The sequence below is a fragment of the Chionomys nivalis genome, chromosome X (genome assembly GCF_950005125.1).
Source record: "Chionomys nivalis chromosome X, mChiNiv1.1, whole genome shotgun sequence".
Classification (NCBI taxonomy): domain Eukaryota; kingdom Metazoa; phylum Chordata; class Mammalia; order Rodentia; family Cricetidae; genus Chionomys; species Chionomys nivalis.
Genome location: NC_080112.1, coordinates 131,036,470 through 131,060,363, shown reverse-complemented (window position 1 = coordinate 131,060,363; position 23,894 = coordinate 131,036,470).

Sequence of the window (23,894 nt, the reverse complement as noted above, 5' to 3'; positions counted from 1 at the left end):
TTACAGGCAGTAGTCAGCTGCCCAAAGTGGGTGGATGCCAAATTGGGTCCTGTAAAAAGCAGAATGTGCCCTTAACCACGAAACCATCTTCCAGTCTTGAGACCTTGAGACTTTGTTTAGTTTTTTTAGATTCTTTATTAATAAGCTCTCTAAGGCCAGGCTGGTCCTGAATTCCCTGTAGAGCCAAGGATGACCTCGAACCTCTGATCCTCACTCCTCTACCTCCTGAGTGCTGGGATCACAGGTGAGTATCACCGCAAACAGTTTGTGCGGAGCTGGACTCCACCAACGAAGCCACCTCCTCAGCCTCCCATCAGTTTAAAGAGTCTTTCTTTTCCCCGTGTGTCTGGCTAAGCGTTAGGTCTTCAAATATCCGGTAAAACTGTCAAAATTAAAGTCATTTGTTCACATTTAAGCCAGGAGAGTCATTCTTAACCTGAAAATCTCTACGTAGGAGGCTGTCAAGGCCCTAAGGAGCCAATGGGGCAAGCATGACTCCAGAAGAGCAGCTTCCCATTGGGAAACAAATCACTTTTATTGCCTTTTCCTTTTCTTTTTTTTTCCATTTGCAATTTGTAGACTCATAAATATTACACATAGTTAAAAATTGAATGGAATTCTATGATTTACTTTTTCATAAATCTTTTAGAGAGTATTTGCCTTGTTCTCTGAAGCGATCATGATGTTGGAGATGAAAATATTATATAAGCATTTTGATAGATTCCGAAGGTGTTTTTTTTTTGTTGTTGTTGTTTTTTAATGTAGGCCAGGAATATGGCTCAATTGGTGGAGTGATTGCCCAGCATACACAAAGCCCTGGGTTTCCATCCTCACCAGTGCATAAACTGGGCACAGTGATGATTCCTGTCAAACCAGCACTTAGGAGGTGGGGGCAGGAAGAGAAGGGTGACAAGGTCATTCTCCATCATATTGGAAGTTCCAGGCCAGCCTGGAACACATGACATCTGTCTCAAAAAAAAAAAAAAAAAAAAAAAAAAAAAAAGTTGTTTTTTTTTTTTTTTTTTTAAAAAAAAAAATTAGTTAAAAGACCCAGGAGTAATGGCACAGACCTGAAGGGGAGGCAGGCTGATAGGGGATCAGTTACATAGTGAGTTACAAGTTACATAGTGAGTTAGAAGCTGGCCTTCATAGGCTACATGAGACCCTGTCTAAAATGGAATGAAATGTGAACTAAAGTGAGTTGGGTGGGGCAGCACCTGTTCGTGATCCCAGTACTTAGCAAGCTAGAACAGGAAGACCGAGTTTCCCACCAGCCTGGGCTGTATTGAGAGAGTGTGTCTCCGAAGGAGAAAGCAAGTCATTGAAATGGAAAGTGCTGTGTTCTATGTTCTAGTTTGCCACACTCAAAGGAATATAAACAAACCAAAAGTACAAAGCATCTTGAACTCTGCGGAGTGACCATCCAGCCCACCCACGGGGATACCAAGACCTTGCCAAGAGCACGGCAGAAGTCTCTGCATCCTACTTGTACCGCTTTGCTTTGATCAGCCAAGCATCTGTGGAGGTGCTGGTGAAAGGGGATCTAATGGCATAATGGAATGGTCTTTGTGACCCCAGTGGCCCAGGCTCCTGCAGCTCACTGACATCCTGTGCGGCTGTTTGCAAATCATTCTTTGAATATTGTAAATCACTCCCTGGGAATAATAGTGCACTCACTTACAGGCGATACCTGTCTGCTTCCCAACTCCCCATCCATTCTCCTCTGTTCGCTCTGCTCCAACCACACCAGGTTCCTTCCTTCCTTCCTTCCTTCCTTCCTTCCTTCCTTCCTTCCTTCCTTCCTTCCTTCCTTCCTCCCTCCCTCCCTCCCTCCCTCCCTCCCTCCCTCCCTCTCTCTCCTCTCTCTCTCTCTTTCTTTCTTTTTCTGGTGATGCGGATCCAACCCAGGGTTTTCTGCATGTTCAAGCAAACACTTTATCATTGATCTATACCCCAGCCTCAAACACTAACTTAATTTTTCACCTCAAAAAATGCCATTGTTTCTCCTACTCGGCTCCCAGACTCAAATCCTTCTGACTTTAGCCCTCACCTTTCGGCCATGGTGCTGGGACTGGAACCTAGGGTTTGATGCATGTTAGGCAAGCACTCTAGCATTGTGCTACAAGCCCAACCACAAAGCATCATCCTGCTTTATGCTTTTCAGAAAGTTGATATCATCATACTCACCATGACTGGGTACCCTCACTTTCTTCTCATCTGTGCTCAGATATCACATTGCCCACTTGGTCAGGGATGGCTTCCCTTACCACTTTATCCAACACAGGAACGCCAAATGGAGTCTCTTTTGGCATTGTTTTCTGGCTGTTTATTATCTCCTGACCTATTTATACATCTGCTTATTGTGTGTCTCTCATTGTTCCTTCCATCCTCTTACCTCTTGCCACGCCTCACTCCGACATATTTATGTATTTATTTTCTGATTTTCTAGATCTCTTGGCACACTATGGGTTTTCAGTAATTATTTGTGTAATAAATCAAAATTTGAGCTTGAACTCCCCTTAGTCAGTCAAACAAGAATTACTGAGCAGTGTTGATATCCTAGACACTGTGTGGCCATCCAAAGAGCTGGACTATGCTGAATATGGAAAGGGCTGAGATTCTCTTGAAAGGCCAAGGAATATTTCCATGGAAATTCCCACTCACCAAGGTATAAGAGATCGCAGCTTCTTCTGAGACCCTCAAAGTCTCAGACAGGGGCTTTACGTGCCCTGGGGGGAAAAAGGGTAGGACTTACAGTCACCTCATTATTTGTTTATCAGTTTATTCTCTTTTCCCTCACCTCTTGGGTTTATTCACCTTCAGATCAACCTCCAAGAGCCTGACCCTGAGAGGCCACCACTCAGAGTCTGACACCTATGGGCATTGAACAATGTAATTGATCATTGGGACAGAAAGTGAGGGACAAGGCCAAGAGCCCAGCCGATAACGATATTTGTACAAAGCCCACATTATCCCTACTTGCAGATGGCCACGGTACTTAAGAAGGCTGCCAAGTCAGATTAAAATCAATCAAGAATGTAGAATATGGGTCTTAGGTTCAACAGACAGAACTACCGGCGAGGGAGTAGTTGCCAGACAAAAGCCTCCCTGTCTCGGCGTAGGTTGGAGCAGGGCAATGTTCAGGGAAAGGCTGGTTAACCAACCCAGCATGTAATTGAGTCTGTCCTTTTCTCTGTTCTCCTAATGATTCATTAAGCAGACTGTACCGCTCACTGCGATCCAGACTCATGACTTCAAATCAAACAGAGGAGGCCAATTTCTGCAAAGTGTGGGAAGGAAACAGTCAGTGCCCTCAGCTTGACTAGGGCGGGCTACGGAGGCAGAAACCCTGCAATTGCTTCTCTCTGAGCAGAGTATTTTTGGAAAACTACAGCTTCCCGGCCTAAACAGAACACAGGTAGTTTTTAAAAAATGCCCTTGGCTACTGATAAATACATGCCTTCGACTCAGCTACCATTATGTCGATTGTGCTTGAATGAACCTATCAGTAATTAGGAAGCGAGAAGATTTTAGCTGCAGGTACATGGTTACATTCGAGAAAGAAATGCACATAGGCACTAAACAACTTAAATATACAGTGTTAAGAAATTAACTTTAGCATATTATTTTAAGTCAATGCTAGGAATTGTTGGATAGCAGGGAGTTCATAATAACATTTGATTTTCATTGTATGCTTGTTGCATACTAAGTGTTATGATAGGTACTTGGCAAACTTCATTCTATTTCATCTTCAAACAGCTTTCTGGAATATATGTATGCCATTAGGCTCATTAAATAGATGAAGAAACTGAGTTTCTGAGAAATTAAGCAAGCTGACCTAGGAATATAAAGAAGCCAAGACTTAAAGCCCAGGTCAGTCTGACTTGGAGGGTACACTGTTTTGTATTGTATTTCCAAGAAACTTGTTCAGGCTTTTGTGACAAAGATCAAGTACCCTTTTTCTTATTTTTTTTTCAAGACAGGGTTTCTCTGTATAACAGCCCTGACTGTCCTGGAACTCACTCTATAAACCAGGCTGGCCTCGAACTCACAGAGATGTGTTTGCCTCTGCCTCCTACGTGCTAGGTTTCAAAGTGTGTGCCACCACAATTCAGCAGATCAAGTACCTTTTAAAACAAAGTCCGAGACTGAGGGCAAGCCAATGGTCAAGCACTTGATCAGCCTGCACAGTGTCCTTGGTTCCAACTCGACACTATAAAAGTCCTATCAGAGGTCCAGCCAGATGTCTCAGCTGTACAAGCCTAATTCCCTGAGTTCAAGTCCCAGAACCCATTTAAAGGTGGAAGGAGAGAAGTGACACTAGAAAGATATCCTCTGACCTCTACATGTGCACCCTCATACACACATCTTACAAACATGAAAGAAATTAAAATAATTTTCAGAAAAAAATGAAAATGAAGAAAGTGTGAATTTGCTAGAGATCATATTGAGAAGTAATAGTTTTTTTTTAAGTAGTTGTGAAAATGAGTAATTCTCTACTCTTCAATAAATTAGGAGATATCATCCCTCAGAGAACATCAAAGAAGAAAAGGCAGAAAGAATGTAAGAGCAGGATGATGGAGAGAAATCCTGTGAAAAGCTGTCTTCTGGGTCTGATAAAAATCAGTCCTTACCTAAACTCACCAGCTGTGCTTCCCTGCACACAAGCTATGCAAGACAGGCCCTTCAATATCTCATCATGCATTGGGGAGGGACTGTTGGCTGTTGATGGTTATAATGGGGGGGGGATGAGTCATTTTCTTCAGTAGTGTAGACACTGGTAAGTTTCTGGTGCTCCAGCAAGTAACCCCACACTCAGGCTCACAAAAGCAACCCTAAATCAAACTCAATAGGTCACAAAAGATCAAAACCAAAACCAAATCAAAAAGACATGAAAGTTTAAAGTAGGGACTTGTTGGGAGTTCGAGGAGGATGAGAAAAGCTAATGAAGAAAAAGAAATTGAGCAAAATCCATGATATATATGTATGAAATTGTAAAAGAATTAAAAAAAGAGAGAGACTAGGAGATATCCACTGGGCAAAGAAAGATTGGAGGGAGATTGTAATGAGTCTTTTCCTGTCCTCCAGCCATCTCCCAAATAATGGCATGGAGATGTCTTATTAATTATGAAAGCTCAGCCTATAGCTTAGGCTTGTTCTTAACTAGCTCTTATAATGTAAACTAACCTATTTATATTAATCTATGTTCTATCACAGGGCATTACCCCTCTTCCATCTTGCATCTACCATTTCTCTCCATGTCTCCTGTGCACTTAGATTCTCCTTTATTTTTCTCTCCCCAGAAATCCTGCCTAAACCTCTTTCCTAGCTATTGGCCATTTAGCTCTTTATTAAACCAATCAGAAGGCACCTTGGCAAAGACACATCTTCACAGAGTACAAATATTCTGCAACAGAAAACCTTCAAGAAGATGGAAACCACTTCAAAGCTAAGTCATGAATATAAATAAGGCATGCAATAAAAAGGCATTTTCTCCAGGCGGTGGTGGCGCATGCCTTTGATTCTAGCACTCTAGAGGAAGAGGCAGACTGATCTCTGTGAGTTCGAGGCCAGCCTAATCTACAGACCTAGTTCTAGGTCAGCCAAGGCTGTAACACAATGAAACCCTTCCTTGAAAAACAGAAAAAGAAGGGCATTTTCATGAGCACTACAAAGAAATCTCAACAAAATGAGCTCCTTCCTTGAGAACTTGCATATTAACAATCATGGAAGTAATCTTAAGGAACTTTCTAGACACTGGCTTTCCAACATGTTTTGCCTGACCGTCTCTAGTGTTTCATCATGAAACACTTAGAGAAATAGTCTCCCCGTCACACACAGCTAAAGAGCAGTATATTTGGACTGGGCTTTTGGGAGTCACTGAGTGAGAAGTCTCTTTTAGGTTCTGGCTGGCCAGTCTTTCCTGAACATCTCCAAAAACAGGAGGTTCACTTCTGCTGCTCCAACTCCACACTCCTAATTGCTTCTCAATACTTGTTTATTCTTGATCTGAAAATGTCTAATACCTTGTAACTTTCATTCTTGTTTAGAATTAGAGAGAAGCCTATCTTTCTATGCTAACTCCAAAAGGACCTGCCTCGTGCCCCTAAATATTCTATTTCCTGAGCAAACCATCCTCATTCATTCATCTGTTACTCATCTGTCATGATTTATAATGCTGTATGATGTGACTCTTTCGGAGGAGGTGAAGTTGGTCTGTGTCCTCATGAAATATATTTCCCAGAATTGAACATAATAAATCAAAGTATGGTAAGATGCATCATCAAAGCACAGAACAGTCAGAATGCTATATTTCTGTTTCAACGGCCTAGGAAGGCTTTGGTTTGGATGTCCCTGCACCCAACCTGTATTTTGAAGTTTCATATTGCTTGGCTGCCATTGAATTCAGGCCACTAATGCCCTCAAATTATTTTCTTTTGCATGTTGATATTTACCATGCTCTTTCTACAACCTTAACCTTTGGTCCAAGGATAGAACACAGGACTGGGTCCAATTTAAATTTCACCTTGGGCTGGAGCTATATCTCAGTGGTAGAGCACATGCTAGCATATGCAAGGTCCTGGATCCAATCCCTAGCATGATGAAAACAAATTAAATTTTACCTTTATACATGTATACATTTTTTTACATTTATGCATGTATCCTGTTTTATTCTTTAAAAGGTACTGGATGGCCAATATATCACCTCTGGGCTAATGTCAACTTGGCTAATGTCTTGCCTTGCAGGATGATTTATTCACATTTCCTCACGGCTTCTTGATACTTCATATATTGAGAACCAAGTCCACTCAGCCCCTCTCCAGGTTACTTAAAGAGAGATTGGGAAAAGACTCGTCTGGGAAAATAACCCTAGTCCATACAGACTGTTGAAGAAATTTGCCAAATTTGATCAAGATAAATGTGTTCATCTGCACTTAGGCCTTTTCTATGGGATTCTAAGACAGGCTTTGAAAATTCCTTGTGAAAATATGGAAACTAGATTCACAGGATTTCTGTAGTCTACTAAGACAATAAGAATATCACAAAAGACCCCAATACCCATTTGTCATGTTTAGTAAAATAATCCCTCTACAATGGCATTTTTCTCATTTGATTTCTCACTGCAAGATATCTGAAGTTAGGACCTTGCCTATGTTAGGCCAGCCCTGCACCACTAAGCTATAGCATCATCTCTGAAACATACTGAGAGGCCAAACCACCACTGTATTTTCATAGAGAATTAACATTGCAATCTTATGGTCACATTTGTATCATCTACTGTCTTTCCAGTTTTGAAAAGCAAAGCATTTGCCATTTCTTTCAGGGATTTTCTATTTCTCATAGATTGCAGATGATATTTTATGGATCTAATTGAAAATTGCTTCCATATTCTTAGATATGATTTACCCAAATTTGAAGATTTATATTCTTTCGGGTGTCATTTTGTTTTCTTTCCTTTTGTTTTTTTGTTTATCTAGCAGGACTAGGGGTGGAACTCAAGACGCTGCATATGGTTGACGAGTGTCACACCACTGAGAGACATCCCCAGTCCAAATATGGACTTTCTAAAGGACAGTTCCAGGTCATTGTTTTTGTTTGCAGCATTGGTAGTGGAGTGATGGTGGTGGGAAGAAATTGCAGTACGCTTCTCAAAAAAATTGCTCTCAAAATGAGTAAAGGATACTGAGCAAGCAAAATAGAATTCATGGTGGCAGTGAGCCTACAAAAAGGACCCAGTTCTTTCTAGTTAGACTTTCTGAAATTTCGGTTCCAAGTCTGTGCGGTTCTTGTGGTTTGAATCTTTGGCTCCCTTCTCCCTCTTCCCAGACTTTTATGTATCTTACAAACTGAGCTGCGCAGAGAGCCTAATCCCTAGCTCTCCAGCAACTTTGGGCTCCTGAGTTGTTTTCTCTATACTGTGGACTTAATGTGCATGTCCTCTTCAAATTCCTATGTTGAAACATTAATCCCTGATATGATGATAATTGGAGATGGGGCCAGAGGGATGTAATTAGAGTCTGATAATCAAGTCCAAAAGATGGAATTAATGTTCTTATAAAAAGAGGCTCAAGAGAGTTTGTGTTCTCTCTCCCTCTCCCTTTCCCTCTCCCTTCCTGACCTCTCTTTCCTTTTCTAGAATACAGGGAGAAGACTGGCTGCCTACCAACTGAGAAGAAAGCTCTGACCAGTTACTGGATGGGCTGCCCTATAATCTTGACCTTCCCAGCCTCCAGAATTGTGAGAAATAAATATCCTTTTTGTTGCTGTGACTGTTGTTGAGTTAGAGGCCGTGGACATTGAAGCTGGGATGTGATCTATACTAAAGCATGATTTTACCACTGGACTGCACCCCAGCCTATCATTGTTTAAGGCACCTAATCTATGGTATTCTATTGTAGCTATTCAATGAAATCATTCCACTCTTAGTATTAGGGGCTCTAGTACCTTTGCACAGATAAGTCCTTTTGTTTGTTTGTAACACACATCTCTTGGAAACAGATGCATTCATTCAGGTTTATTGCTTTTGGTAAGCTCTGGTGCTATTTCTACAGTTCCTGTTACCAATGTGGTTGAAAATTAGTTTGCAAGCAGAAAAGATGGAGTCATCGAGGGCTTCTGAGGTCAATAGGCTGGGAAATAAATTGTTCCGTTTATCAGGGTGAGAACTGAATCCTTGTATTAACCTTCCTAATTGCTTGCTTACCTTGTTTTTATACTTTCTAAGCGAACAGGAACAAAGCCACTTGCTGCTGTTCTCATTAACACTAATGATCAATAAGTAGAAAAATGCTGATTCTTCTATTTTGTTCAACATTATGTATGCTTAATTTAGAGCTTATTAGGGCATTGCCAGTTTTGCTCATTATGTCTTCAACAAGATGAATGTGTTTCTTCGGCAAGCAGTTACCATGAAGCAGCAATGACTGACTCCAGTTTTGTAATCACGCAAGGTTTTCAGTTGTAGTTACAGCTGGGAGTGAGGAGAGAAGATGTAAACATGAACATTTAATATTGTCTTCTTCTCTTCTCAAGAGACAAAGGTACCTGTAACTGTTAGGCATAGAAGATAAATAACCAGAGCTAACTTGTAAGCATTTGGCCTTGCACCCTTCCCTAATTTCCTTGAGGTTCATTCCATCCATTAAAATCATGGCATGATGAACTGGAGAGTTAGCTCAGAAATTAAGAGCACTTGCGTTCTTGTACAGGGCCTGGGTTTGGTTCCCTGTACCTACAGTACAGCTCAAAACCATCCATAGCTCTAGTCCCAGGGGATATGATGCCCTCTTCTGACCACAGGTGCCACAGACACCATGTAGTTATGTGGTATACATATAGCAGACAAAGTACTCATATGCATAAAATGAATAAGATTTTAAAAACACAATCACAACACAAAATACAAGTAGATGCTACAACATGGATGAATTGCAAAACCCTTTTAAGGAGTTAAAGAAACCATTTACAAAGGACCAAGAGTTGAGACCCTAGAAACTTTTGTAGGATGAGTATTGAGTTGATCTAGCTACTTTAAACTGAAAGGGAATATAGGATGCTTTAGGGTTTTCAGTTTTGCTGACCTTCAGCTTTGGAGGATGATCAAGGGGATCCGAGCAGATGGAGTTAGGTTGCCAGAGGACCATCTGATGGTGAACAGCTGCTAGGTACATGAGGTCCAAAGACTGATAGAATCACAAGGATTATAACACATACAACCCATTTCCACCATGAAAACCGAGAGATCCAATTCCAAAAATTGCAATGAAAAAGATGACAGTATCTGATATGTTCTGAATCTGATTTGGTAGCCTGCATAAGGCCAATGAGACATTAGAGAAATTATCGGGACTATATACATAATACTTAACCTTGTTCCAATGACATCCCGTAACCCAATAAATGGTATGAAATTAGAATCTGGTTAATTGTGCCCATGGAAAACACTGAGTCCAGCGATGTTGTAACACATAGGTAAGTTACTAAGGTGATCTAGAGCTTTCCTCTTCGCTATAAAGAAAACAGAAATAAAAGACTACCTAGAAATAAAGACAAACCCAAGGAAGGAAGGAACAGTGAAACTTTTACTGCTTTGTTCATCTGACAGGTATTTAAGATCTCTTAGGTGTTGGCTCTCTCCGGAGTCTATTGTAACATGAGGGTCTGTTTGTTGGGGTTTCTGTCCTGCCCGGTTCCCCAGTTGTTTAGCCCCAAAGAAAATCATACAGAGGGTCTGCCTAAGTTATAAACTAATTGGACCATTTGTTCAGGCTTCTTATTAGCACTTATACCTTATATTAACCCATTATTCTTATCTGTATTAGCCACATGGTTCAGTACCTTTTTCAGTGGGGCAGGTCACATTCTGCTTCTTTGGTGTCTGGACAGGACTGCAGAGAGAGCTTCCTTCTTCCCAGAATTCTCCTGTTCTCATTGCCCCGCCTCTACTTCCTCTCTGGTTGTCCCACCTATACTTCCTGCCTGGCTACTGGCCAATCAGCATTTATTTAAAACATAATTGACAGAATACAGAATTGTCCCGCACCAGTCTATGGGAGATTTTTCATCAGGAAGGTCTTCTTCACAAGGTTGAAGTGGGGAGTGATGGGCCTAGTTAGCAATTCCTGAGACCTTGCTGACATAAGAGAAGATGAAAGTGCCATTGACCCTGAGGACCCTTCCTGTTAGGTTTAATTGGCACCTGTTCTCCCAGGTGAAAAAGAAGCTAATGTTTTTTTTTCTTCTCCATGAGTTAGGCAGCCTCTATAACTCAGATTCTTTGATATCTCATTAGAATTCAATGAGTCTAAAGGCAAACACTGGTTTCAAGGTTTCTTCATCTAGGAATGGATCCACTATAGAACAGGGTGTTCATGAAGCCCCTTCAAAGGCTTAGGCTGAGAGTTGAATGAGGCCATGTGTGAACTCTCTGTAGAGCTGATGGTATGCTTGCCCTCCCAGAAAACTGAGTCTCCTGGCAAAGGTTTTGTTTTCGTTTTGTTATTTTAAAGGGTTTTGTTTGTTTGTTTGTTTGTTTGAGACAGGATTTCTCTGTAGCTTTGGAGCCAATCCTGCTGGAACTAGCTCTTGTAGACCAGGCTGGCTTCGAACTCACAGACATCCACCTGACTCTGCCTCCTGAGTGCTTGATTAAAGGCGTGCACCACCACCACCCGGCTTAAAGATTTAATTATTTATTATGTATACAGTGTTCTGTCTGCAGGCCAGACCAGAAGAGGGCACCAGGTCTCATTACGGATGGTTGTGAGCCACCATGTGATTGCTGGGAATTGAACTCAGGACCTCTGGAAGAGCAGCTTATGCTCTTAATCGTTGAGCCATCTCTCCAGCCCCTGGCAAAGGTTTTGAAAGGATTACCTTAGGGGTCTCACTGGTATATTCCAATGTTTCAGAGAACTGAGGTCTTCAAGAGGAATGAAAATGTACGTAATTCTCAATTAGCTACATACTAAGCAAACTGAGAGATAAAGGAAGGACCACTAATTACCGCTTTAAAGAGATCCTGGAAAACCAAATCGGGGAATAATTTAAGTGGCTGGGGTTGGAGTATTGGAAGTGAATAGCAGGAGGTAAAAACTCATAACGGGGGTCAGTTACTGATTAGAGTTTTAAGTTTCACTCACACTTTAGGCCAGAGAAAACATTCTTTATAATTAGGAAAAGCACGAGAGTCCTTTAATCTGATTGGAGAGATGGTTGTGAGTGCCCTACCTGGCATGTCAGCAGCCCATACTTGGGAGTTAATGAGGATGCCTGTAAGGACTCAGTTGTTGCTTGCCTCTTCAGCAGAGGTGATCATGGCTATTATTGTGAGAATTTGTAGAGGACTGAAGATAAGTTAGGCTCCTGTTTTTGTTTTTGCTAGGTTTCTGCCCAATAAAGTAAAAGGATATTCAGGAATTAGAATATGGAGACAGAATACATTACTAGGACTGGTAAAGTGCTTACTGTGCAAGCATGAAGACATGAGTTCAAATTCCCAGCAGCTACTTACAAGCCAAATGGCAGTCTATACCATTAATCCTAGTGCTGGGAGGGGCAATGGAGACAGGCAGATCCTTGGAGCTCATTGGCTATACTGCTTAAAAAGTCAGTAGGCTCCAGGTTCAATGAGAGATCCTGTCCTCAAAAATAAGGTAGAAAGTGCTTGAGGAAAACACCCAATACTACCCTGGAGAGCGTGCATGCAGGCATGCACACACGTGCACGGCACACATACAGTCACACACAGAGGCACGCATGAATGCACAATGAACATGTATGCGCTCACGCCCACACCATTCCATAGACACCATAAAATATTTGGTTACAGGAGTTCCGTGAATGCCTATTGTTTGGCAAGTGTTGGAGGCCAATTATCTATACTATTAGGTATTATATTATATTATAAGAGTAGGAGGCCTCAGTATCCAGGAGAAAATACATGGTCCTATCTGTGGCTTACCCAAGGCTCCATTGCATTGATGTTAATGGTCAGAGGTCAAGTGGAGCTTGTTCCATTGACACCTGAGGCTCTGATAGGTAGTAAGCCTTCCAGGGTCTTCCTTGCCACTTTGAAGGCAAGTGTCCTTAGGAAGACATCCAATATCTGTGCAGTTTTCTGCAGTGGCCTACCTACCAAGAGACTTGGCACCTGTTTGTCAGTTGATTTTCTGCAGGAGCAGAACCAGCGGGAGATCTTAAGACCTTATGCTGTGAGAAGTTCTGCCTGATTTTCTTCTCCTTCTGTTAGCTTTAGCCTCCTTTTATCGGTCCTCTTCCTCTTCTAGATCCTGCTCATACAGGATTTGCTGTGATTAGCAGGCCATCATTGGGAGTGTTAGGGCCAAAAGATGATTTCTGTCATTTCCTTCAGATGCCAAGGAAAGACTGAGGAGCAACTCCATCTTGGGAAGGATGTGGCCGTCACAGGAGGATAAATCAGCTAGAAAGGATTTTTACATAGCCTCCTCAGAGCACTCTAAATAGGCAGAAAGTTTTTCTTTCCCCACTGGGCCTCTGGCCAATAGTTGCCAGTTACTGGTCATATTTCTCTAACATCTAACTTAAATTGCTTGGTTACGCTTGTTTGTGCAAGGCCTGCTAGCTACATAACAGATATAGAACGGGTGTTTTGTTTGTTTTTGCTGTTGTTACTGTTGGCCTCTCTTCCCTTCCTAGAGGCTATACTCATGCTCTTCCAAGTGGCCTCCTCCATCTCAGCAGCGGGGGGGGGAAAAAAGAGAGAACTCTTTCAAGGCTGGAGAGATGGTTAAGCGGTTAAAAGCATCTGCTGCTTTTGCAGAGAACACAGGTTTGGTTCTCAGCATGGCAGCTCGCAGCTGTATGTAATTCCAGTTCCGGGGGATCCAATGCCCTCTTCTGAACTCTGAAAGAACCAAACATGTATGTAGTGCACAGACATACATACATATGAAAAAACACTCATATATATATATATATATAATAAAATAAATCTTAAAACATTTTTTAAAAAATCTGTCCCTCGTATTTCTTTATGCTTCAAATATCTCATATTAAAAAATCATTGCCCCCCACTTTGTGCGTGTATATGTGTGTGTGTGTGTGTGTGTGTGCACAAGCATGATGTTATAATTGTCAAGATCGGAGGACAACTTGTAGGAGTCTGTTCTCTCCTTGTACCATGTGGGTCCTGAGGATTGAACTCAGTTAATCAGGGCTTGGCATCAATCACCTTTACCCTCTGAACCAACTGGTTGACCCCAAATTATTTCACTTCTGATCAACCAAAGAAAACTCTGGTTTTAGAGGGCCCCATATGATCAGGTTAAGACTACTTAGATTAATCTCTCTACTTTATGGTCAACTGGTTAATAACCTTAATTACATCTGCAAATTAATTCTTTGTGAGTAGTAAAACAGAATCATCCAGCTATCCCATAGGAAATGTGTGGGAACCAGCTAATAGCTTTGCCTGTCGTGGTACTTTCAGATGCATCATTGTGTCCATACTTCAGGAGTGATCTCATCTTTTGGCCAGTTCAAAGGGGCTGACAGCTCCCCAGCTCACTACCTCTAGCTCCTAACCCCACCCGGGTGTCTGTAGACCTGCATCAGCAATTCTCATGGTTCCATGTAGAGTTCCTACTTGAAGCTCGAGGCATCATTTCCCCGCCTGCGGGACCTCTTTCTAGGTTCTTTTCCCTCAAGGAATCATTTCTCAGCAGCAGTATCCTTAGCTTTAAACTCATTGACCCTGCTGCTGCAACTGCCTTACTTTTCCCACGGCTGTGACTTAAGGGGAGAAGGTTTTACTTAACTTGTGGTTCAAGAGGCCAAAAGTCCTCATGGTAGAAGAAGCGTGGAAAGTTTATAGAAGTTGGGACTATGTGCCAGAGACTCTTCACATCTTAAAGGGTCAAGAAGCAGAGAGGGTGGGGGGTGGAATGCCCACGCTCAGCTGACTTTCCTCTTTCATCCAGTTCCTGAGGTTGTTGGGCTACTGTCCAGAGCAAGGCATGCCTTCTAAATTAATCTTCGCTAGAAAATGTTTGGCAGACATCTCTGAAGATGTGCCTCAAGTATGCCCTTGGTCTTTCTTTTTTGTGTGTGTGTTTGGTTTTTTGAGACAGTTTATTTCTGTGTAGCCCTGTCTGGCCTGCCTCCCAAACGCTGGAATCCAAGGCATGCACTACTACCTCTGAGCCATCCTTGGTGTTTCTTAAGCCAATCAAGTGGAAATTTGAAATTAACCATCACAGCAACATATACCAATCGATCCCGCCTCCAAATTCCTCCAACCTGCTTCCATCTCTTTACTCTCAGCTACGGCTACCTTCACCTCTCACATGAACTGTTCGGCAGCCCCATAATTCATCTCTTTGCTTTGACCTCTATAGAGCACATGGCAGATTTCCACTCTAACCTCCTTTCAGTTCCTTTTAGCAAGCTGCATCCCTTAGCTAGACTTCTGGTTGTGATATACAGCTCAACAATCAAGTACACCCATGCAAGATCTAGAAGGTGGAAATGATGTATCGTGGACCAGAGGGCCTTGCTTCTGCTATTTCCATTGGCAAGCAGAGTTATAGAGCTATTTGGCCCTTAGTGGCTGCTGTGGAGGGAGTGTCCAGTACCAGGCTCTCACTACATGAGTGAAAAGAGCATTCAGTTTGCTGGATGATTTCCAGACCATGGCAAAGAAGAAAAAGTCTTGGAGCCAGCCATTATGTGGAGACAGTCTTAATATTCCAGTTCACTGATCGCAACAGAAGCAACAAATTTCTGGCAGTCAGGCTATTCTGAAAGGTTTGTTGGAAGCTCAGTCTAGATTTTTGCTCCCCTAACAATTCCAATTGTTTTTAAACAGCTTGTATTTGTACCCAGGTGGTATATTTTATCAGCACCTGACCTCTGACTACCACATCACCTAACAAACAGCCATGTCTCACCCACTGTGATATTCTTAACCTCCGAAACCCCAAATCAATGGTGGCACTACCTTTCCTTAAGATCTTCCAATATCCCCAATATTCTTTTTATCAAGTTTGGGTCTTGTTTACAAGATGTATTTTTATTTATTTGTATATGTTTGTATCTGTGTGGTTGTATGTTTCATGTGTGCAGGTGTCCTTGAAAGCCAAAAGAGGGCATTGGGTCCTCTGGAGCTGGAATTACAGGCACTCATGAGCCTGATGTGGATGTTGAAAACTTAAATTGGGGTATCTTAGAGAAAGAAGAGCTCTTTTTCATATATATATATATGTATGTATGTATGAGAGTGCCTGCCAAGACCAGAAGGAGGCATTGTGTCCTCTGGAGCTGGAGTCACAGGTATTTGTTAACCACCTGACATGAGACCTGGAAACCAAACTCAGGTCCTTTAGAAGGACAGGAAGCACTCTTTAATGATCGAGCCATGTCTCTAGGCCTCTGAGTATTTGAATCCTACGTGAAAGGTCTTATAACTTGATCCCCTTATCCTCTGCAGCCTCGTATTTACCCATTCATTCTCTGGCCATATTTGTCTTCATTTCGGTCTGCAAGACAGCCACGAGCCTCCTCTCTTTGTCTTGGTTCATGCTGTTTTCCCTCTTACCCTGTCTTCTCTTGGCTAACCTTTTTTTTTTTTTTTTTTCAGCTTTGGCTAAAGGAACTATGTTCCCCAAGAAAGCTTCTCTGACCACATCATTATCACCCAGAGTCTGGGTGAATACCCTGCCATGTTCTCACACAGCATCCTACCCCCTACCTTTGAAACACTCCACTGAATTGTGATTGCCAATTGCAACCTGTACTCCCTCCCCAATTATGCCACATTGGAGGGTCCATGTCTAAGTTGCTTTATATTCTCACTACTCAATGAGTACCTGGCCCAGACTTGAGTGTACAAATTCAATGAACTAATAAAGAAATGGAAGTTTTTATTTTAGTTATTTATATATTTATTGTGATGGTATTTGGGATACAATCTAAGGCCTCACACATGGTGGACAAGTCCTCTACCACTGATCTACAAACTCAGGCCCAAATCATAGGATTTTAAACAAAAGGTCTAATTCTTTTTGTATTTGTGTCTTAGGAGAATACACACTCACCAAAGGAACTGGGGTGGGATCATCTGGAGGGCAGGGGCTGAGACAGAAAGTGCAGTTTGCTGGTCTGACATAGTGCAGTATCTGTGGCAATGAAAGGGAGATTATTTCAGAAAACTGTAATTTACAAGAACTAGAACTAGAACAGTGAGTGGGCAAAGGGAGAAAGAGAGAACAGACTCCCATAAACTGTCCTCTCCTCTCTGTATGAAAGCCATGGTGTTCACACACATATAGCCCCCCCCACACACAATAAATAAATGTAAATAAAAAATTAAAACTAAGTTATAAGATAGGGCTTTATTATGTCTTTTGACATTTCGATTCCATTTCATTCACATTTTTTGAGTACTTACTCTGTGCAAAGCTTTGGGCTAAGTTGTGAGGCACTGCAATTGCTAAGACAGTCAAAACCTGGTGGTTGCTAGGCTTTGGGTTAGCATGCTGGACATGTAAGTACTTTAACATCAAACAGAGAAATCAGAAGTGGCAGAACTGAGAGTTTATGTTGTGACACTTTGTGGGCTTTTAAAGTTTTCATTTGTTTGGCTAAAGTTAATGGGCTAGTAACCAGTGACACTAGACACAGTGTACCTTGCTGGGAAGAAAGTTGACTTTCTGGAGGAAGAACACAGGACTCTTTAATTCTTCACCTCCCACTGTCTGGTAATATGATCTTGAACAAATTGCTCAACTTCTCTGGACTTTAATTTTTCTCATCTGTAGGGTGGACTTTTTGAATGAAATGACCTTAAGAATTCTATTATTTTAGATATTTGTCATATTTAAAATGTGAAGTAGCTCTAAAACTCTTTCAATCATCTGATTAGAATGTCAGTACCTAAGAAATAATGTCAATATCATTTTAAGTATGCTAGCATTTCCTGTAGTGTTTAGAACATAAGGACATAGCATGGCCACCGACTACAAGCTTTGATTTCTTGATTCTAAGAGATGAATAATATTAGTCACCGTTGCCAGTTTGGGAACAATTTGCTCAAATGTGCTTCCCAGTCCACTTTCTCGGCCCTTCCAGCCTTATGATTTTCTTTTTCTTTTGCTTTTATATATTGCCTGATAGGAATGCAAAGGAGAACTTCAAATATGCGATTTTTTTTTTACCTACTTTGATAAATGAGTCGTTTTAAATTCTAGACTCAGACTGTGAGGCAATTGTCTTCAAATATCAGTGGAAGGAAGACATATGAAGGCACACAAAAAATAGGATTAGAATCATGAAAAGAGCTATTTCATCACCTGATCTTCTCTTTGCAACTAGGCATGCAACAGCTTACAAGAATGGTCAGGAAGGCTAGCAGCTGTTAACAGATGAGCCCAGAAAGAGCAGTGACTTAAAATAAAGCCATTTCTCTTTCATTTCCAGTACAATTGATGGCAGCAATGATGATGGTGGTGATGTCTGTCATTCAGGATGGAGATTCAGTTACTCTCATGCACAATCCATGATCTTCAAGGACACCCAAGGTATTAACATTCAGATATCAAAAGCAGAGTTTAGGAGGGCATGAGGGAGGGGGAGTCTTACTTGTTGGATATTTTGCAGATTAGTGGTAGTGGTGGATTTTGTTTCTTTTGTTATTTTATTTTTTATTTTTTGGCTTTTCTCTTCCACTTCTTTTTTTCCTAATCACATTATTTTTTTATTATTATTAAAAATTTCCACCTCCTCCCCTCCTCCCACTTCCTTTCCCCTCCCCTCACCCTCCCTCTCCAGTCCAAAGAGCAGTCAGGGTTCCCTGCCCTGTGGGAAGTCCAAGGTCCTCCCCCTCTCCATCCAGGTCTAGGAAGGTGAGCATCCAAACAGACTAGGCTCCCACAAAGCTAGTACACGCAGTAGGATCAAAACCCAGTGCCAATGTCCTTGGCTTCTCAGCAGCCCTCATTGTCTGCCACGTTCAGGGTCTTAACAAGTAACTGACTAGCCTGGAACTCACTATGTAGAGCAGGCTGTGCCAGAGATCTCCTGAGTGCTAGGGATTAAAGCCAGGTGCCACTGTGCCCAGCTGCTTGCTGGATGCTTTTGTGACTAGTCTTGGTACTGTTTCTATCCACATTCTGTTGGTCTGACCTCAGCAATATGGGCACACACAATTGCAGCAGAGGCTAAGGAACAGGGTCTAGTTCTTTGCTAATAGAGGAAAATAACAAGTTTTGATTACTACATGCTGGTCTTTGGGTTCTGCCTTATACAAAGATATTGATTATTCTTTATAGATATTCCCTCTAGACTTCCTCCTTCTACCATGTCTACACTTGCTGATAAAATATTTTAGAGTCGATTCTAACTTGCCATGAACAATTGAAAACTCTATTCGGGGTGTTGATATTCACCAGGTAAGCATGGTTTTCATGGTACAAGCTTCAGGCTTCTCTAAGCGCTCTAATTTCTGCCTTGGAGTCTTATAGTATGCTACTTTGTACAAGGTATACAGTGACCATACGTCACTCTGGATGACACACAGATTTGGCTTCAGGTCCATAAAACTAGGAATATCACTTGCTTAATGTTATCAGGTTTAGGAGGTCAATGATTAAAAAAGAAATTGACTTCCACTTCACTTTAGGTCATTTATCTAGGAAATTAAATCATAGCTGCCGACTTTAAGAATCTTCTTATAAGATACATAGCTTTTATTTGATGTGGAGTAGTGTTTCTCAGAATATGGCCCCTGGAGTCACATCAGTACTGTTCAGTAACTTGTTGGTAATACGATTTTTCAGGTCTCAGTTCATACTCTGTCTTACATACGTGGCTAGCCTTTGCTGCAGTTTGGGTAATAAGGCCCCGTAATCTGCACAAGTCCTATAAAAGCATATTATAGAACCACTAAATAGTTATTTAGTTGAGTTGTACTATTTGCGGGGGATTTTATTTCAAGAACCAAGTCAAAAATATTATTTCAAATTGTTTTTTCTTTCGTGTATAGTGTGTGTGTGTGTGTGTGTGTGTGTGTGTGTTGGCATGCATGTAGAGGTGCAGAGGATAACTTTGAGGATGAGTCCTCACCTTTTACCTTGCTTGAGACAGGGTCTCTTGCTTGCACTGTGCACCAGGCTAGCTAGCCTGACAGCTTCCAGGCACTCTGTCTATGCCTTCCGCCCTCCCACCCCCCGACCAGAGCAGCGAGATTACAGATACATGCTACCACTTGAAGACTTTACATGGGTTCTGGGAATTCAAACTGAGGTCCTCATCTTTGTACAGCAAGTTCTGGACTTACTGAGTCATCTTCCCAGAAAACAAACAAAACATAAACCTTCTTCCTCTTTTCTCATATTGCTGTGAATTAAGATTGATGTAGGAAATTCACAAAATGAAAAGATTGCTGCTCTTAAGAGTCCTGAGACTTGCCTGAGGATCAGAACACAAAGCAGCCACACCAGTCAGCCATACAGGCCAGGCAGTGGTGGTACACACCTTTAATCCCAGCAGTCACACTAGTTAGCCATAGAGGCTGGGTGGTGGTGGTGCTCGCCTTTAATCCCAGCAGTAGAGAGGAATATAAGGTGCTCTCTTTTTCTGTCTGAAGATTTCACAGCGGTAAGAGCTCTCTAGTGGCTTGACTTCTTTGCTTTTCTGATCTTTGGGTTGAATCCCCCCCCTTAAAAAAAAGAGTCCTGCGACATCACAAAATGTCAGCCATAAAGATGTAAAGTTCTAATGAAGCATGTCTAACAGCTTCCTTAAAAAAACCTGTAGTCATACATGTGATTCATGACTGCTTCTTTGGTCATCCAGGCTTTGTCTACAAATGATGAACGCAGAGGTTCACAACTATAATGCCAGCAGTAGGGAGCATGGGGCAGGAGGACTGCTGAAGCTTCCAGACCAGGCTGGGGCAGTGAGTTCAGAGACAAATGTGAGACTCTGAATAAAATGAGAAGACAAGAGATGAGGGAAGGAAAGAAGGAGGGAGGGAGGAGAAAAAACTGTCACAATTCTGTTTGGGTCAAAGATACATAATGAACATTTATGATGAATGAATGGGTAGTCATCTCATGGATTCAGGTGCTGTTGACTACTGTTCTGAAATGGGGTCCGTTGTTTGAAATCACATTTTGATCCTTTATTCTAGTTAAAGTTTTATTAAAAGATACTGAGTGCCTTAAGTATATGGCCAGCCTTTTCTTCACGTCACGATTTTATCTATCCACTATTAAGACTAATACCTCCAGTCCCTCTGAGAGACACCGAAAAAAGCTTTCTATGAAAGTTGTGCTGTTCCATTTCTGGAAATGTCTCTAAAAGATCCGCTACCGCATGTTAACATTTGCCGTGACTAAGACAGGCTTTGTTCCCCTAGTAGCACTGACATTTGGAGCTGGGACCTTCTTTGTGGTGGGGCGAACATATATGCTGTAGGGAGTTAAGCAGCACCTTCCATTCTCTGCTTGTCCACTGGATGCCTATAGCATCAAGGACTCCCAGCTGTGACAGATATTCCAGACACTGCCACGGGTGCCCTGATGAGTAAAACTGTCCGGTGTGAGGGTAACTTAATAATTTTGTTCAAAGCTACAGAAAGAACATAGGTTCTACGTTTTCCTCTAGATCACTGGTGAGGACTCTGGAACGGCAGAACTACTTCACAAATCCTCATCATTTAGGTCCATTTTCTCTTTGGGACAACTTTATCATAAGATATACAAATGTATAAACCCTATACATCATTTCTGCACATAACTTATATACTGATTCAATACTGAGTTATACTATTGTGTACAAGTAATCAAAAAGCTGACTACAGGAACTCTGTAGAAGACTCTACTAGAGAGTGCACCACTAACCGAATGGCTTTTAGCTACTCCATGATAATACTTAAGTCATTTAAAAATTGAAATAAAATATATTAGTCCCTCTGGTGACATTCTACCTCAAGATTCTAACCATGGAAATTCGCCATTGATTCCGGAGTCTGCTTCCTAGAATGGAAGAGACAAGCTAATAATTCAGCTTTTGGGTTTCTTTCAGATGTCATTGACTTCAGCATTACTGTGATCTCTCCTTACTTCTGCTTGAATACTTCATATTTTCAGTGTGTCGACTTTTTATTTAAATCGTCAGTATTTAGATGATATTGTACCTTCATATCCTTATTGACCTTCTCATCATCCTTAATGTTCCATGTCATTATCCATGTGGGCATGTTTGAGCTATTTTTTAAAGTAACTTTTATCATATATATTATATATGCTTTGCTTACGTGCATATCTGTACACCCCTTTGTGCCTGGTGTCCAGAGAGACCAGAAGAGAGTGTCAGATCCCTGGGAACTGAAGTTACAGTTAGGAACTGTCATGTGGATGCTGGGAACTGAACTTGGATCTTCTACAATAGCAGCCAGTGTTCTTAACCAATCAACCATCTATATAGCCCTATGTAGGCATATTTTAAACATTGTCTTTTTTCCCTTTTCATTTAGTTATATTTTAATATGGAACAAGCATAAGAATGTGCATCTATGGCAAATTTAACAGGAAACTAAAATTATTTTTTAAAGCTTTAGATAATATAGTATCCAAATTTTATTACTAAAAAATAGAATCTCTCTTTTACCCTCACATCTTGTAGCTAGCATACATGACAGCAAGGCACTTTTTAAAAAATTTAACAAACACATACAAATTCTGTTTATTAATTTTTCACACATAATTTTGTATTATTAACATAAGGCAGAATCATTCTGAAAACAAAGACAAAAGAATAAAATGATAATGCATTGGCATAGCAGATGAAAACGATATTAGGTCAGAAGAAACATGTATACAACAAAGCCTACAATTTGAGAAATGTGGAAATCAAAGTCAAGCTAGTTAATTACTAACAAAGATGGCAGCCGTGTTTCTTTTTGTCTTTCCACAGTGAATGCACGATTAGCACTTAGTACTAAGGCTGGGGAATAAACCATCTATAATCTACTGAAAAAGACCATCTGCTTCTATAAATTTTGTTCTCATATACTTGCCAAAGGAAGAGAACATATTAACAAAATAATGGGCCCTGCTCTGTTAATTGTAGGTTGTTTGCAGTTTTGCTATTGCTATTAGAATTTAATAAGCCATTCCTTCTGCTAAATTAATAAGCAGCCAAGATTATGTAATAGCTGCTTTCAGCTGCTAATTATTTTCCCATAATTCCTTCTCTACCCCCAGCCCTCCCCACCTTTTTTCTTTTTTTCCTTTTTTGGCTAGAAACACAGATGAGACTGCCAATATGTCATTAGCAAGTCTCCCATCATTTCCAGAGGTACAAACCAACATTAGTAACATATCCAATGAGATTAGACTTGGGAACTGGCTAGCTCAGGAACCTTGAGGACATAGGTGTTCTGTATACAAAAAGAAAAGGCAGTGTCTTGAATCAGAGGGTAGGTTTTCATTGTGTAGTATTAGTGCTGTCTTTAAACTGCCTAATGACATCTGTTTCCTGTATTAAGGGAGAAAAAAAAGACATTGGCATTTCAGGGGCATGTTTGGACAGGAAACAAGAGAAATTTGGGCAGGGGGCCCAAAGACCTACCAAAAGCCAATTCCACTTTCTGTTAACCACTTTCATATTCCAGTATATATCAATCACACACACGTCAGTAGGAACCTTTCCAAGCAGCATATTATTGCTGAAAGGGGAAGGTATTCTAGTGTTATTTTGCTAAACAAAAGCATCATAAAATGACCTCAAATTCCTATCATATATATTACATTAGCACTGTAAGGCATAAACATGAACATTAATCTCTAATAGGGGATTTTTTTAATTGAGTAAATACAACTTTGTTTAAAACGTAGCATCTTTTTCTTACATTGGTTAATTCAAAATTCATGATTAGTAACCTCTGCAAAGGAAGGCATGGCCCAACAAATGCTCTTTTGGCTTCCTTTGTAGGAATAGAGGTGACTGAAGTACTGAAGAGTATTTGACATAGGAAATCCACGGCTGTCCAAGCAAGGTCACCTAATCCTATGGGTCTCCACTCCCCCTATCTATAAAAGATGAGTTGAACTAGATGATTCATCCATTCTGTCATTCAAATAAAACATGGACATCCATTATATGCCCAGAACTAAGTCAACATTTCAGCTTTTAACAAGTCTATCATCATTTCATAATTTGATTAGGCAACTCACATTTATCAGTAGTGTTAAAGACCAGGCAGGGAACTAGGTTCTTAAACGAATAAAATCCAAGATGCGCTAAACAGAAGCATGTGGGTAAAAGAGGGATTCGTTGTTCCGGGGCTTTAGGGTGAGGCTTCAGAGATGTGACTTTAGAGGAAGGACATGCCAAGAAGAGCGAGTCGT